Here is a 16,447-nt window from a genome sequence, read left to right as displayed (position 1 = left end):
GTCTCTGAAAGAGAAAAAAAGAAGAGAGAGAGAGAGAGAGAGAAAAAAACAACAGAACTGTTACGTAACCCTTTCTCTTGTACCACGTGGTATCTCTATTCCCCGTATTCACAGTAGTGTCTAGAATGACTGTTTACTTTGTTTTGCTTTATTTCCTGATCTATGACTCAAGATACAATACTTCGACTACCTCTCTCCCTGCTATCACAAACCTTAGCAATAGCACAGTGTAACCTGGTCCCCGATCTAAAACAAAAACAAAGAGAGGAATTCTGCTTACCCGAGCCTCCTGCTTATGTTTGATAGGCTTTTTAGGACCCAGTTTTCTGCTTTTCGGCCACAGATCAGACAAGTGGACAGCCTCTTTGGGCACGACAATTCAGTCGGAGGTCTTTCCTTCTTCTGCGCAGACTTAAATACCACCTATATATTCTGACCTGTAGCTTACCAAGGGAATTCCGGCTCGAAGGACCAAGATGTTAAATAAATTCGTTAGAGTCAGACTGTAAAAATCATTGAGTTATTCAAACACAATGTCAATTAATAACAAACAATAATGCAGGAGAGCTTGAGTATCTTAAAGCTCTAATGTACATTAGGAGGCAAAAAACCATACACAAAGTTTGTATAGAATTTTGACTGCTTTATTGACCAAAACACATTGGTTATATACATTTCATTATCAGTTTTGCCCACCTCACTGGTGTGGTTAGTGACAGGGTCTTTACATCATAGTAATTCATAAAAAGTGCTGAATTTGTGTTTTTCAAAAAGTCCTTTTCCCATGAGAATGTTGCAGCCTTGCAAGCAGCTGGTCAGTCACGATGACCTCCTGAGGATGTAGCCAATTCAAGGTTCTCTGATTAGTTCAAATACAATAGATGTATGTCTTCCTTAAAGCCTCCCTTTGTCTTTCTTGTTCCCAGCTGCACTATCAGAGATAGTGCACAAGGCTACTCTCCTGGTGGAGGCAGGAAAGAGGACACACATGCGAACAGATTTATTATTTTCTAACTTTGCAAAATAATCTTTACTTGAAAGACATGAGCCAGACTGCATCTGCAAGCTGCCAAGGTCAAATTTCTGATTACACTGCAGCTTGTGCTTCAAGCAATAATATGCAGGTTTATTTCTACTATTATTCTAGTAAGACAGAATTAAATGCATTACCTAACCTTTATTCTTTATTATGGATTTAAGTACATTTATTCCTAACTAAAGCACACATTTCTCTATATATTTGATCACACAACTTATATATGTTTGAATGATTAAATACACATCTTCCTAAGCAGCACACATTGTAAATATATTTTTCTAGGCAGCATGTATGTAAATATATTTTCTAAGCAGCACACATTGTAAATATATTTTTCTAGGCAGCATGTAGATTTTTCTAACACATATGTAGTGATGAATCTAATGGTGGTTGATCTGGAATCACCAGAAGGGATCTTGTAATCTAGCAAACTGTTCCTATTAATGTGGGAGGATCATGTCCATGCAGTATTGATATCTGAGAGATTGTATCCCCTACTAGCAAATCTGCGACATAAATCAAGACTAGCGATGTCACAGTCTGACTGGGTGGAACTAAGGCATTTCATGCGCATAAATTGTGAAACCGGGATGTTTCTGATAGTATGACGTGGATGCATGCTGGATGCGTGTAGTAAGGTATTATATTGGGGGTACTTGCGAAACACTCTGGTGGCCAAAGTATGATCATGATTCCTGGAGATCGTAACATCCAAAAAGTTGATAACCTGCATATCATAAGTAATAGAAAATTCAATTCCCCAGATGTTGCCATTGAGATAATCCACAAATTCATGCAAATAACCCACATCCGCATGCCATACCATCCAACAGTCATCCAGGTATCTACGCCAGATGTCCATTTTGACCAGGTATATATTATGAGACGTATCATAAATCATGCACTCTTCAAAAAATGCCATGAACAGGTCAGCATAAATGGGAGCAAAAGATGCTCCCATAGCTGTACCCTGTAGTTGCCAATAGCATTGTCCTTGAAAATAAAAAACATTCTTGTTGAGTACATATTCTGACATGCATATCAATAGCATATTAAATCCTGGTGAGTATAAACCTGCCCTGTCCAACCAATATTTAAGGGCTTGTAATCCAGCCCAATGTGGTATACTCGTGTACAGGGCTTTAACATTCAGTGAGCACATGAGCCACCCTGGCTCCAATTGTGTATCCTCGATGATTTTCAGGAACTGTGTGGTATCTTGAAGCCTTGTTCTCACCAAACCCAAAAGAGGTTTAAGATATTGCGTCAGGAAAGCGGACAAGGGTTCAGTCAGAGACCCAATACCCGAAACTATTGGTCTTCCTGGAGGTTTGGTTAGTGATTTGTGAATCTTAGGTAATAGATACATAATCTGTTTGCGGGGCTCTTTAATCAAAAGTTGTGTAACACATTTTTTGCTGATGATGCCCTCCTCACATGCTAAATTCAGAAAGGAACCAATTTCATCCTTAAAGTTCGGGGTTGGGTCAATGGCCATATTCATGTAGCATGCTGTGTCTGATAGTTGGGATAAACCCTCTTGAAGGTAATCACTCATATTTTGTACAACCACAGCCCCACCCTTGTCTGCTGGTAATACAACTATATCCTTGTTGTTACGTAACTGTTGGAGTGCAATGCTCTCCTGTTGTGATAGGTTATGTTTCAACATAGTGTGTCCATAATTCTGAAAATGTAGATCCCTAAACACTGACTGCATAAAAATTGACACATGCTTGTTCATGGGGGGCTGGAACTCAGATTTGCCAAATCTGAATTTATTTGATCTTTGAGATGTGTCATCTGCAAAAAATAACTTAAGGTTAAGGCTATGACAAAAGTTAATAACATCTGTAACTATGTGATATTCATTAGAGAAGAAACCAGGTATAAAACTGAGCCCTTTATTCAAAAGAGTATATTGATCACCAGACAATTGTACATTGGATAAGTTTAAAACATTTCGGTTTAATTGTTCATCTTGGCTTATGTCAGAAAGTTCTGGATCAAACCCTCCAGGGAATGCTCTAATGGGTCTTTTCTTGTGTTTCCTACCCCCTCTATGTTTGGAGCCATTTCTAAAGGGATATTTTTATTCGTTTTCTTTTTGTTTGGTGATCCCCTGTCCCCTGAACTGTCATAATCTGTGAGAGAGGAATCCTCTCCTGAAGTGCTATTGTTGAATCCATCCCTATTCTTGAGAATAGATCTGGGTCTCTTCTTAGGGTGACCGGAGGCAGGCCCCTGACCAGTATCTGCAAATCTGACAGAACGATTAAGCTCAAAGGGTCGTCCCCTTTGATAATCAGAATAATCTCTGTGAAATTTTTTAATCTTTCTTTCCTTGATAATTTTTTCGTGGTTTGTCAATTCTTTGGATAACTTCTTGATGTTATCCTGAAATTTAGGTAGGGAGTCAAATTTTTTACAATCACAACACAATGTTTTAACCTCCTGAATATTCACATCCACCATTCTCTCATAATATTGTAAGAGGACATTCACAAATAACATGGACCCAATTCGTAAGGCCTCCTTCCAATCACAATTTAGTTTGTCATCCGGTCTTCCTACCAATGGTTGGAGCCTTATTCTCAAGCCCCTTGGAGCAATATTCTTCTTGGAGTATGCTCTAAATAGTTTCAGATGCCATATGTTGGATTTCAAAGTTTTGAGTCCTTTAGTAAGAGAATGGAAGGACATATCACAGTCAGGTGAGATACGTTGATCCATGTTACTTGAATTACTGCCTGGTGAGGTATTGATCCCAAACACTCCAATATCCTCCCGATTGGCACATAATCCAGATAATATGCTTTCTAGGTCCATGCTGTGGATGTGCAATATAAACCAAAAAGATGATAATAATAAGAGAGAATGGCAATGGTTGGCAAACCCAGAAAATAATTTTTTGTGTATTTACTACAATATTGGCAGAGATTGGTAAGAGGCTCCCCAGCCGCCCCAACAGAGTACCCAATCTGGTACACCGTCCAGAAAACCCAGGAAGGTTGATGTGGGAAGAAGGTTCAACAATATACCAATATTCCTAAGGAGGTAAATAATAATACTGCCTGATCAGAGGAATACTAACACATATATAGCTGGATGAGAGAAAGCAAGAAAATATATTCACAATGTTCAGGGTACTGATGTCAAGACCAGAATAGGTCCTTATTGATAGTAGCCAGAATAGTATTGGGTGATAAGCCTAATTGTGTTGGTCGGTATAATCTAAGTATATTGATTGATACCTGGCTATACAGTATAATGAGGTGCGGCTAGTACAGTGGACTGTCACCACCCAGATTGATGGTTATATGTTGAAAGATCCACCAGCGCCACCAATGTATAATCACTCATTTAAAGGACCATGCAGCGAAGGTGGATGTGTAATAATAACCTTGTAATTATATAAAAGTGCCAGTGGATAAATCATAAAGTAGAGAAGAGCTAATGTCCCAACAACTTCACAATATTGCAATATAGAATTTGCAATGTAAAAATTGCTGCTGTATACATCAATACTTATGGGACCCAAAACAATCCACAATGTGTATGTGCCTGTATCAAGAGCCAGGTCATATAGTTTCCCTTGATACAAAATACATCTGATGGTTAATGACCTTATTATCCACGAAATACAGAATTTGTATGAACAATTTTTTCAAAATCCATGTAATTCAGGTATAGCTCTTGTCATAACTATCATGTACAGCATATGTATTGGTATTCGAAGGTGTTAATAATATTTTCTTCACCCCACCCTATAACCACATATAATCCATTCCACGTGAAATTGGTATGTGCAATCACAATTAACACCCCTGGACATTTGTCCTGTTGGGTCATAAATATTTGCATGTACGTTGATGCATCTGCCCTGTTCATACATCCAAACCTGATGGCCTGTTGCCATCAATCAACCCTGCATGTTGCTGGACTGTGTATTGCTGTTCAGTTTATGCATGTGTTATGCTCATTGTTCAATGGTGTGAATATCTGGGTGTTTGGTTAATGGGAATACTAATGCAAGCTGTTACAACTAATTGCAAATGGTATTGTATGTTACTAACCCAAACTGTCATGATATAATGCAAAACATAGGACGACAGGGAAGGCGGGTTCCAGTGGACCCACCTTTCCCACCTCAGCTGGCGAGTGCACCTGGCACTAGTGCCCAGTCTGGACCCTCCTCCGGTGGCCCTGTGCCACCTGCGGGTGGAAGCACTGCAGGGGATAGGGCCCGTCCCCCCTCTGCAAGTGCGGCCGGAGGAGAACCACCACTCACCCTCCGTAGCGTCCAGACTGTGATGCGTAGGGAGATCTGGGACTCTGTTCTTAGGCGCCTACGCCAGCTTGAGGCACAGGTGGCACAACTTACGGGCATGCCTGTTGCCCAGCCTACACAGCCCCCAGCACAGCCCCATCCTGGGCAGTGTAGGAACAGTGGCAACTGCCCATGGGTGGGGATATCAGTTCCAGTGTTGCCATCTGTGGGCTCATGGGCTCTGGATATCCAAACATCCATCCCCGTCAATTGTGTAACCCCCCCACATGTGTCATACACCGCCCCTGTATGCGTCTTGTTTGTCTTGTCTGTTGACGTACCCAACCTACCTCCCCAGCTATACCGACTTCCTTTACCTGACATACCACTCTCACCTGAAAAAAAAAAAAAAGGGCACTCTGTACCCACAAAAAAATTACGCCCCATACATAGCTGCCCATTCTGCACACATGTCTGCTGGACATGGAAACTATCAATTACAATTGGCTGAACAACAAGTATTAGTGTTGTCCTGACACCTGTCACAGGGGTGGAAGGTTTCAAATGTCACACCAAATTACAAACATATGCACAGCTGTTGCTGATGAAGAAATGGGCAGCTATGGGCCTTACCTACATCCCTCCTGCAAAACCCAAGCTTGTTTCCCTACTGTCTTACCCTCTTTGTGACCCCTTTTTCACCACTTTCCTGTCTCCCCATTTTCATTTCTTTCAAAGAAAATAGCGCTGGTGAGCACCAGAATAAGCACTGTTAAGCGGTTGTAAGCGGGTGTGCGTGGAGCTGAACGCCAGTGCGCATGCGGGAGCTCCACGCAAACCAGCACTAACCCGGTTACAACTGCTTAAAAGTGCCTTAGTCACTCTGATTGACAGGTCCTGTAGTCAGTTCCAAAGCAAAATAAAATCCCACTGTCAGTCTCGAACCCAGGACCTTGGAAACAGTAGTCTGCATGACTTACCACTAAGCCATGACTGTTATACAAGAACATTGTGCTAAAGTAAATATACCATGTAATAGTAGGAATGAATGTAAAGGGAATATAGGATGTGTAGTACACAAAGCATGTCATGTATACTTACTGTCAAATCTAGTGGATTTCTATAATAGTAGTGTGTGAACAGAAACAGCCATGCTAGTTGGTAGCTAGTAGGTAATAATGTCAGTTAATATACATATATAAATGTATGTATATTTACATATATATATATATATATATATATATATATATATATATATATATATATATATATATATATATATATATATATATATATATATATATATATAGTTGTAGGTGTCAGTGTGCATACACACTTAGTACAGGAAACAGGAGTGATGAATGGAGAAATGTGAATCTACAACACAGCCTGAATCATGAGAGAGATACTAACCTTTACACTCACAGAACAGTGTCCACAGCATACCAGCATGGTCCCCGCCCTTACAATCTGAAAGGGAAATGCCTATCTCACATACCCTTTTATAGCACTGTCCTGAAATCACAGTGAGAACTGCAATCAGTACACAAGTGGCTGCATGCAATTAGCAAATGCTGGCTTACAATTGGTGCAGAGGCCATCACATGGACTTATGCAGATACCTACAAAAGCATCCTGTACTCCCACTCCACACATGTAATACTTTCATTGCACCATCTGGAGGCAGACAGAGAGAGAGAGAGAGAGAGAGAGAGAGAGAAAGAAAAAAAAAAAAAAGAAAATAAGAACACAAACAAAAACACACGTTAAACAAACTAAGTTGAAGCTGTCATCAGTGTCAGTATCAAGCTGGGCTAGCAGCAGCAGGAAGCTATAGTAACGGTAATGCAACCAGCTGCGACAAACACAGGTAATGTAAAGTAACAAGTTAATAGTCTACATACTGTGAACCCTCCATATGTGTCATTGGTCTGTATCTATAGGTATGTCCATGTGATAAGTTGTGTGCACGTAGTTTCACCCAAAGGGGATGACTATACATTACATGCCATTCAGCATTAGGCCATGATCCTGGCACCAGTTTTCCATTTCAGTGAGGCCTGTCTGTAGGATGTGTGTGTCAGCTGGTGTAACGACTATGGTGCTTAGTTCGCAGTCATCTGGGAACTTTGTCATCCATAACCCGCACATGTTTGCTTCCACATCTGAGAAGTAAATGCCAAACAAGAGGGATCCTAGGACAGAGCCCTGTGGGATACCACATGTGACTGGCTTTGAGTCTGACATGGCTCCCGCAATATCGATATTATGGATTCTGTATTGCAACCAGTGTGCAACCCATCATATGACATATGTAGTAACATGTAAGCTAATGAGCTTGTCTATGATGCCTGAGTGGAGTACTGTGTTGAAGGCCTTAGGCAAGTCCAGGTAGGCTGTATCGACTGTGTTGCCATCATCAATGGCTGTAGTGACTGTTTTGAAAGGTCAACCAGGTTCAAAAGGCAGGATCAGCCCATCACAAAGGCAAACTGGGTGGGATCAAGTGTCTGCAGGTACCCAATATCGCTGTATATGCGTCCCATAATGAATTATTCCATAGCTTTGCAGACCAGGCTGGTTAAGCTTATGGGGCAGTAGTTCCCAGGGTCAGTAGAGGTGCCTCCTTAGTGGAGTGGGACCACTGTTGCTGTATGCCAGTGTTCAGGTACATATCCCGTAGTATGACCAAGGTTAAATATCAGTCTTATATGTTGTTGTATCTCCTCTTGGAGTTCACGTAGCACACATCCAGGGATACCATCAGGTCACATTGATGCTGTGTGTTCTGCTTTGCTGACAGCGGCCCTCACCTGGACATCTGCGATGATAGGGAGGTTACATTCAGCTGTGATAAGTATTTCTAAGTGTGGGGGAGAAGGAGGGGGGATACGTGCACTGAACCTGTCTGCCAGAATGTTGCCAATATCTGTGTGTTCAGTGAATGTTAAGTAGGTGTGTAGTAACTCAGAGCATATATGAGGCATTTGGTCCATATGTCTAACATAACTGAAGAAGGAGTTGTGGTTATCTATAGTGTTCGTGGCCATTTCACTCTCAGAGTAGGCCGTGGATGTTGTTATGAGGGACCGTAGCTTATTACCAGTGCTGACCACAGATGCCTTCCCTTTATGTGAATCTGCTCTGTCCTGCAGTAGTCTCCTTCTATCGTTATACAATCTGCCTTTGGCTGGGGTCCACCAGACAGGATGCCTAACCTTTGTGCATAGGGTCTGGGTTAGAAATGTGTGTGCATGTTCCATGCATTCTTTGGGATGTCCATGGGAAGCATTCGCAAAGGGGTCAGCAGTGTGGGTTGTGGCTTCCACTGGCCCAGTGGGCTGCATGGATACCATGTCAGTCCTAACAAGTGAATATCTGTCTAATCACATATATATCAAAGTAGTCTACTGTGCTGGTGGTGGTGGTGGGATATCTATATCCAGGCCGAGTAATTTGTGTCCAGATCACACTAGTGGATGGCGTTCCACATACAGTACCTTGGTATGAACCCCCAGAGTGAGGTTGTGCATTGGACCTGACTCAGTGTGCTGACCGATGGGGCTTGCTACTATGTTGTATGGAATGTGGCAGGTATTGTTGCACAGGTGTTGGCTGAGCACTGATATCTGGCCATGTACTTGTGTATCCACCAAGAGACACACACGTGCTACATATGGGAGTAGTAGTATATCACTACCATTGAGTATCATGTATAGTATGTGTGCCATACATTGCTGACATAGTCTGCTGATATCCTGTTTGTGTTCTCTTCCAGGGACATGGCGCATCAGCAAAATCCTGCCTACTCTGCTGCAGAAGATGAAGAGATACACCAGAGCCTGGTGCGGGATTATGACATACTGTTTTCCCGCACCAGCCAGAATCAGCAGGAGAGGGCTGCACTGTGGCAAGACCTTGCCCTTGGGTTAATGACATTGGCACGCATAATAGGACACATGAGCAGGTACGACATCACTGCAGTGATTTAATCAGAAATGTCTGTCAGCGTGCGTCGGATATCCACAGGCAACAGGTCGCCACAGGAGGTGGGGTGGCCACACATGCCTCCCTCACCAGACTGGAGGGGCTACTCCTAAGTGTTGTGGCTCCAGCCCAGGAACATCAACAGCAACACACCTGCATTATGATGGAGGCTGGATCCACACAGCAACATGACATGGAGCGTGCAGGAAATATGCCATATGTACACCTGACTGTTCTGTACACTGTTAGTTTATGCATGTGTAAGGTATGTCCGTGGTATGTAGCTGTCAACATAGTATGTAATTGTGCAGGTGTGATATTGCCAATATCAGCAGCTGACATGTGAAAGACAACTGGTGTACTACTTCACTGTATCATACACAGTATCAATGGCACAGCTGTGCCCACTGACATTAATCCCCTCATTTCTGCAGGTCCCTCCGGTGTTACAGCAAGGCAGCCCATCCATGCTGGTGAGTGTGTTTTAACAATACCTATAATAGTCCTGATAGTGCTAGTAATAATAGTGTAACTCAGTAGTGCTCTGTGTGTATACTGCAGGGTGTGCATGTGTGCCTGTGTCCACGTGTGCATGTGCACATGTGTGCATGTGTGCCTGTGTCCATGTGTGCATGTGTGCCTGTGTCCACGTGTGCATGTGTGCCTGTGTCCACATGTCCACGTGTGCATGTGTGCATGTGTGCCTGTGTCCACGTGTGCATGTGTGCATGTGTGCATGTGTGCCTGTGTCCATGTGTGCATGTGTGCATGTGTCCACGTGTGCATGTGTGCATGTGTGCATTAGTGCATCACTGGTAACATTGTGTAGACATTGTAAACTGTGTTTCCTGTCTTCCTCCCACAGGTTCTGGTGCTGCTCTGGTGTCCTGCAGCAGGGAACCTGAATCTGGTGCCACAGGTACTGATAATGATGATATCTGTGTAATGGCACAGGAAGGTGTGTCAGGGTCTGTCATTGGTCAGCCAATTGACAGTACACAGCTGTCAACCCCATCATTGCGCACAGTCATCCTGCCAGTACATCCTATGTCACCATTGTCCCTAGGTGATGGACAGGATACAGTGGGCATTGACCAGGGTAATGTGGTATCTGTGGCACATGCTTCCCCACACAGCAGCCATGGGCAGGGTCCTGCGATGGTACCACACAGACAGTTGCCCATGGGTTCTTGTGGGAGCATCCATGGGCGTACTGCCTCTGGCAGACGTGCCCAAAGAGGTCTGTCAACCTCAGCTATGTTTTGGGCTGTCATGCAGGCACAGTCGCATTTGGAAAGGTACACCAGACAGGGTCTGAGGGAGCTGAGAGCATGTCGCACAGCCATGACTGACAGTATGCGTGACATTGTGGATGCTATCCGTAATTTCACTGATGTCATAGACAGACGTTGTGGGGACATATTACAGCAGTTCCACAACCACATGTCCATGAGCCAGGGCAATGGTGGACGGTTGCGGCATCGACGTGGCCGTATGCCAGCAACAGCAGCAGCTGGCAGTCAGCGCGGACGACAGGCCCGCGGATGCCCCCATAGTGCCAGCAGCAGCCCCAGCAATGCTGGGTCTGTGCTGTCATCGGACCACCCCAGGAGACCACGTGCACTTGGCTCTGGACAGTCCCAACAGGGACCTGTGTCCAGTCAACACACTCCCGCTTCTGATGACAGTACCCAGTCTGGCTTAGTACTGGATATGGTCCGTAGCACCCCTGCCAGGCAAGGTACCGTGTCCGTGCCCACAGACACTGATCTGTATGACCTGCCAGGTGCAGTCTGTGGCTGTCCACAAACTCCAGTATATGGCAGCCATGAGGTGGAACTGTGTGCATGCATACACACATGCAAAATTTTAACACCTAGGGCTACCACATACACGCACACACTGCACCAACAGTGCCCCACCCTGTACTGCTGTCCCTCACCAACACACATACACACACATGCCATTTGGTGGTATCAGTGGCAGACTCAGGCATACCTAATTCACACCCTGTGCATATGATGAAACTGTGCCACCTCCTGCAATCTCCAACATCAGTGCAGGAACAGGTAAACATGTTGCTGATGCACAGGGTGACTACATAGAAGTGTATTACTAGTATCATGTTGGTAACAGTACAGTGTGCTGATATGACTGTGTGTATATCCCAGCATGCCTGATGCAGTAACTGTATGACTGTCCTGAATTGTTATCTACACCCATAGTAAGTACCATAGTGTAACAGCTGCACATTATTGCATACCGGTGGTAAGGATGTCAACAGATAGCCACATACATAGGTAGCACAGGGGAGAAGCTAATGCAAGTAGTGATACACAATGATGGACATGTACAGTAATGGTGGCATGTTGCCCACAACGACTATGCAATGTGGATGTTTGCGCATGTTGATATGTGTGCAGTACCAATGTAATACAACTCACAATTAACTATGACATAATATCAGTTCTACCATGGACATCTGAGCTGTGCATTCCAGGGTACATGTTGATAGTGCCTGCATATTTGCACTGTTACCTACTGTGTTACCCCTTCTTTGTTGTACAATGGACTACTTCCAGCCCTGCTTACTGTAGCTTTGTTTGCATGCATGTTTGCTTGGGGTTCCCTGGAACACTGTTTCCACCTGCAATGCAGAGTTACAGAGCTTCTGTAGATTCCTATTGACATCTGCATAGCGTACTATACGTATGTCAATTTTCCACATGACAGAACATCACTGTCTGTCCTGTTCACATGTACGTTGCCTGTGACACATTGCACATGACTTACCTGACATTTACCCACGTGTGCAGTCATATATGCCAGCGCTATGAAATCAGTAGCAGTACACCCACACATACTCACCTTCAGTATGTTGTTCCCCATTGGCCCTATGTGTTGGTAATCACCATCGCAATCACACTACTATGGTAGCATGTGCAAAGGTAACCTGAAAATCACCTCTATGGCCCAGTTGTGGTTTATGTGAGTCATGTGGCAATGTCACAGCTGCCACATGTATGCAGTCAACCCTCTCCCCTGGCCAGGAACGTACAACACATGTGTGAGATGCCACCACATAGCCAATCTGGGGACTGAGCACTCTGAACCCAGTACTGCCATACCCTGTCAGGTTGCATGACATACTACAGTGACTACAATACCAGTTTGACATAGACCCGCACTGACAGCAATCCGAACACACTGGGGCATACTTGGAGACTCAGAATAGCATCCTGCCTGAGCATCACACACCTCCGCAGCTGGCACGCAGGCATACGTTACGTCGGAACAGAGCACATGCCACACATGGCACACACATCCCATGTGCCACACACTCACAGCCTGTAGGGCAACACAACACACCTGCTACAGATGTGTCAGGTACCTCTCTTGGCCGCTGCAGTGAGGTCCCGCTCAACAGGCTGTACATGGTGAAGGTCACAGTGATATGCCCGTGGGGTACTATGATCCACCACAAAACACATGCATACAGGTCAGTCAGAGGCATGGACACATATGACTCAGTCATTGTCCATGCCACTATGGCTGACCTGAGACATACCTCCCTGGACTACATGATAGGGAACATAGAAGGGATCTCTCAGCATGTGGCACGGGCCAGTATGAGCCTGATCTTGATTGCCATCATACCCTCACCAGGTATGCTACCACAATATGTAGGAAGGGTGTTCTATGTCTACATTCTGCTCAATCTCCAATGTCATTCATAGGGTATCCAATGGCTGTCAACGTGTGCTTACATGCTAGGGAAGCCACAATGATTTGCGAGGGGCAGCTTGCACGTGACACACATGGGCCATTGTATATTGGCGAAGCCCCTTGATACACACATAGTGCCTTTTGCTGCAGGACATGGATTACATAGCCACCTCCGCAGGTATCACACAGGTAAGGACACTAACAGTGATGCTACACAACACCAGCAGTGTACACCGCAAGATGAATGCACTGGACACTGGCCTCAGCACGGTGAACTGCAATATCTGTGCAGCACCAGATTCCTGATTCACGGCTCACAGGTGCAACCCATCACTGCCAGGTTATACCTCATACCATGCCTGTCGTCCCCTACACATGTAACACACATGAACAGAGGGTGGTATCTCAAGGCACCACAGATACACACACCTCCAGGTTGTTGGCACAGCACAAAGCATCAGGGCCTATCCATGAGCAGCTAACAGTGTGTTGGACTGCATTCTGGTTCATAGCCTGGCACACACAACCCTCCCATACACAGGAAACCCACCTGTCCTCCCTAACAGCACTGGCAATATGACAGTCTCCAGAAATGTCTTTATATGGCTGGACTGCATCCAGCCAAACATTGTGCGTGAGCATTACTGTAGCTACAACACACTAGCTGAAAGCTTCCCAGCATGTAGTCACTGAATTGCAGTGGAACAACATGTTACCACTCCCACAACAGGTGGGAACATGCAGCACCTGTTCATCGACTACATGTAGACTATATGGCCCAGACCAGATGTGTATCCCCTGCTGTTGGTATTATACCATATACAACTCACACTGTATATACACATACCGCATGCGGCCCCTGCACAGTAAGATACAGTCATAATGTTATGCATTGCGAATACCATTTATCCACTTGAGGCACGTGTCAGACATGGTAACTACTGAAGGTCACAGGTATATATGTGTATGTGTCACACACATACATCATGTGTGCACTGCCATTGCTGGTTTAGGCAATGGCATGCATTGTTATGAACAACAACCCACACATGGTCATATTGTGTGACACAACCGCACATGGCATTTGTGGGTTTTCAAAACATACCTATCTGTGCTCTGATAGTGGTAATAGACCCAGTAGCAGAGTGCACTATTGGCATTACTGGGAAAGTAGCCCTGTTTGGCTGTACTGATAGTGTGGTGACATCCCCTGTGTTTACTGGGGGAATATGCAGCATCTGGCGTATTGTAGTAGTCGCCAAAAGGATCTGTTCTCTCACACTTGCAATTACACACACCCTACTACCCCCCCCCCCCCACACACACACACACACTTGTCATTTGCAGGATTCAAACACCCTACCTAACTATGTCACGACACGTGAGAAAGACACATTAGCGAAGCGCACTATTCGGATTATTAGGAAGTTCCTCTTCTCCGGCTGTACTTACAGGTTGCTAACATCATCAGTGTTTGGAAAGGGTAATGTGCATCATGTAGTGTGTTCTCCTGATTGCCAAACAGCACATGTTTTTCATACAGAATTGCACACACACAAACTCCCCTCATCCAAACACACACACTTGCAGGTTTCAAACCCCTACCTAACTATGTTATGACACTTGAGAAAGACGCATTAGCGGAGTGTGCTAGTCAGATTCCTGGGAGGTTTCCCTTCTCCAGCTGTATTTATAGGGTGCTGACATCATCAGTGTTTGGAAAGGGTAATGTGCATCATGTAGTGTGTTCTCCTGATTGCCAAAAAGCACATGTCTTTCATACGGAAATGCACACACAAACTCCCCTCATCCAAACAAACACACTTGCCATTTGCAGGTTTCAAACCCCTACCTAACTATGTTATGACACTTGGAGAGACGCATTAGCAGAGTGCGCTATTCGGATTACTGGGAGATTTCCCTTCTCCAGCTGTACTTATAGGGTGCTGACATCATCAGTGCTTAGATAGGGGAATGTGCATCCTATAGAGTGTTTTCCCAGTTGCCAAAAGGGACATTTCCCTCACACAGACTTGCACACACATTAACCCCCCCTCCACACACACTGGGCAGTTACAGGATTCAAACCCCTACCAAACTATGTTATGACACGTGACAGACGCATTAGCAGAGCGCGCTATTTGCATTACTGGGAGGTTTCCCTTCTCCTGCTGTACTTATAGGGTGCTGACATCATCAGTGCTTAGAAATGGGAATGTGCATCCTGTAGAGTGTTTTCCCAGTTGCCAAAAGGGACACTTCCCTCACACAGACTTGCACACACAACAACCCCACTCACCCACACACACACACACACACACACACACACACACACACACACACACACACACACACACACACACACTGAGCATTTGCATGGTTCAAACTCCTACCTAACTATATTATGGCACTTAAGGGAGACGCATTAGCAGAGCACGCTATCTGAATTACTGGGCATCTGTTCTGCACCTGCGGTATTTATAGGGTGCTGACATCTTTATTTCTACAGAGGTATGTACATCTAATACTACCTGTCAGGTGGGGGATAGCATATATATGCATTTGCAGCCACCTACTTCAGGGTCAGATATGCACATCGCACTGGCAGGTTATGTTCTATACCATGCTTCGTGACCACAGGACCTGTAACACACAACACAACCAGTCGAGAACACCACTACCACATCCAGGACACACACTTTGCTTCCCTGGGAACAGTGCCGGGATATGCAGGTGTTCACATACACCATTCCAGTTGTTAACATCAGGTACAGGCATATTGTGTGTGGGAACTACTCAGGCCTCTACAACATTACCCTACAGCCACTACAATTTGTGGGTCCATGTGCTATGGCAGAACCACTCACCACAGCCACATGGGGGAATACATATTGCACCTGTCCATCTGCAACATGGGTACTCACTGTTCCACACCAGAGGTAGACCAACATTGTTGATATCTGACCATACCCACCTTTCCCTGGACATCCATATCCCATCCCCACCCCCAGGTAAGGTTGTCACTGCAAACAAACTGTATTTAGCACAAGCAGACTCTACACTTGTGAAGACTGGGGTGGACAACTTCAAAGGACCCATGCTGGGGGACAATACTGGCCACTCTGCAAAATGCTTGACAATTGCATTCTATGAGCATGTGTAAGGTTTGCATTGATCATGCTATCCCACATATACCCATGACTGCTCCACAACAGGACACCTGTCAGGTGTACACCAGCCATATATGAGCTGTCCAACAGACAGAGTGAGCTAATACATTGCAGAGTTGTAGCCCACAGAGGGAGGACATCTCTGAACAGTACCGGCATGACACTTCAATCCCACATAATCATCACAACACAGTGTTGACAGTGGAATTGTCCAGACAATGCAGATAGGGCTCCTCTCAGTCTGTTATTGACACC

The sequence above is a fragment of the Protopterus annectens genome, chromosome 2.part2 (genome assembly GCF_019279795.1).
Source record: "Protopterus annectens isolate FY-2018-M chromosome 2.part2, PAN1.0, whole genome shotgun sequence".
NCBI lineage: Eukaryota > Metazoa > Chordata > Ceratodontiformes > Protopteridae > Protopterus > Protopterus annectens.
The sequence above is the reverse complement of the archived record's forward strand: the minus strand, read 5'-3'. Positions refer to the sequence as shown.